We start from the raw sequence: 2500 nt of genomic DNA, 5'->3' as shown, positions 1-2500 counted from the left end.
TCTCAAGAACACTGAAATCGAAACCGAATGTTTTCTTACGAACTATTTCAATCCTGAATGAAACACATTGATAATGAGGGTGTAAGTCGTTAAGATAATGAAGATTATGATAGAAATGACTATGGTATTGATAGTAGTAGTATCAGCTGCCGTTCATGGTGTTGTGATATTCACTATACCAATAATAATAATTATTAACAATATCAATGATGATATAGAGTAGTAATAGCAGCACTGATGACACTGGTAATCATGATGATAATTATAATGATGATGATGATAATAGAGATATAAATAATAATAGTGGTAAAAAGAAGAAGAATGATAAGAATGATAAAAAGACAATAATAATAATAGTGATTATATTGATGATGATGATGATAATGATAACAGCAATAATAATGATGATGATGATAATGATAACAGCAATAATAATGATGATGATGATAATGATAACAGCAATAATAATGATGATGATGATAATGATAACAGCAATAATAATGATGATGATAACAATAAAAATAATAATAGTAATAATAAAAATAATAATAACTATTATAGTGATAATGATAATGATACTACTACTACTACTAATCATAATAATAATAATAACAATAATAATAATAACCATAATAATAATAATAATAATAATAATAATAATGATATAATAATAATAATGATAATAATAGTAATAATAATAATAATAATAATAATAATGATAATAATAATGATAATAATAACAATAATAATTATAATAATAATAATAACAGGGATAATTATCATAATAATAATAATAATAATAATAATAATAATAAGTGATAATTATCATAATAATAATAATAATAACGATAATAATAATAATTATGATAAAAATAATAATAATAATAATAACAGCAATAATGATAATAACAATAACAATAAAGCACATGTTCTTCAAAAAAATATGAGGAAACCTGTTACTGGTCTCGACACCGCAGGCACGCAGAAATCTTGCAGTCTTTACCCTTTACAGATATTTCAAATTCTTAAGGTTTTCGTATACACTTTAGTTCAACACTACTGTCTTAAGTCTATCATTAATGCCATTATGACTTTTTCTATCAGTAGGATAAATTATTATTTAGAAAAAGTGGGATTTAGTGCAACTTTCTAATTAATAACACAGATAAAAGCAAACTGGATTGTTTATCAACTTTAGATTTACATATTTTGGGCTTACAGTATGTGTAAGGAAGTGCTTCTGTGATTACGTTCATCTGGGAGTGTGTGTGTGTGTGTGTGTGTGTGTGTGTGTGTGTGTGTGTGTGTGTGTGTGTGTGTGTGTGTGTGTGTGTGTGTGTGTGTGTGTGTGTGTGTGTGTGTGTGTGTGTGTGTGTGTGTGTGTGTGTGTGTGTGTGTGTGTGTGTGTGTGTGTGTGTGTGTGTGTGTGTGTTTGTGTGTCTATGTGTGTGTCTGTGTGTGTGTCTGTGTGTGTGTGTGTGTGTGTGTGTGTGTGTGTGTGTGTGTCTCTGTGTGTGTGTCTGTGTGTGTGTGTGTGTGTGTGTGTGTGTGTGTGTGTGTGTGTGTGTGTGTGTGTGTGTGTGTGTGTGTGTGTGTGCCTGTTTATGTCTGTGAGAGTCTGTTTATGTCTGTGAGTGTCTGTTTATGTCTGTGTGTATGCATTTATATCCGGGTGTGCCAGCTTATGTAGGTCCATGTGCGCAAAGTGAAATAAGGTGTGTGCGTATGACAAACCGCTGTGTAGGTGCAAAATCGCTTTCCATTAAATTATAACATAATGGATTCGGGGTGAAAATGGCGCGCAACTTTTTATAAAAAGCCTCAAGCAATGTTACATACTTATGTCTCCCTTATTTCAGTTCTATTACAGTCAACGATAGAGATAGAGAAGGAGAGAGAGAGAGAGAGAGAGAGAGAGAGAGAGAGAGAGAGAGAGAGAGAGAGAGAGAGAGAGAGAGAGAGAGAGAAAGTAGGGAGAGAGAGAAAGTAGGGAGAGAGAGAAAGAGTAAGTAGGGAGAGAGAAACAGAGAGAGAGAGAAAGAGAGAAAGAGAGAAAGAGAGAAAGAGAGAAAGAAAGAGAAAGAGAAAGAGAGAGAGAGATGTTGACCAGAATGAATGCACAGAGAGACATCTCGAAATCCTAAACAGGAAAAGAATACGTATAAGAGGGAAACATAAAAATATTGGGTATATGAAACGGTCAAATACAAGATACAACACCAGAAAAGAGAAGCGAGAAGAGAGACGGTAGAGTGAGAGAGTGAGAGGAAGGGAGAATGAGAGAAGGAAAGAATGAGAATGGAAAGACGGACGAATGAGAAAGAGAACGGAAGGAAAGGGGCAGAACGAGAGCAAAGAACGAGAGAAGGGAAGAAGGAGAACGAAAGCAGAGAACGAAAGAAGGGAAGGAGAACGAGAGCAGAGAACGAAAGAAGGGAAGAAGGAGAACGAGTGACAGGACAATAATCGAAGGGGAACGCAACCAAGGGCACTCGACCTC

At 33.8% G+C, this 2500-nt stretch overlaps 1 protein-coding gene across 1 annotated transcript in view; it reads right to left on the bottom strand.

The window, feature by feature from the left end:
* The window catches only part of LOC125029469 (gamma-aminobutyric acid type B receptor subunit 1-like), a 26793-nt gene that overhangs the window by 8306 nt on the left and 15987 nt on the right, over positions 1-2500 (bottom strand). The gene's annotated exons all lie outside the window — the stretch shown is intronic.

The sequence above is a fragment of the Penaeus chinensis genome, chromosome 10, assembly GCF_019202785.1.
Source record: "Penaeus chinensis breed Huanghai No. 1 chromosome 10, ASM1920278v2, whole genome shotgun sequence".
NCBI lineage: Eukaryota > Metazoa > Arthropoda > Malacostraca > Decapoda > Penaeidae > Penaeus > Penaeus chinensis.
Note: the sequence above shows the minus strand (reverse complement) of the source record. Positions and strands in the feature narration are given on the sequence as shown.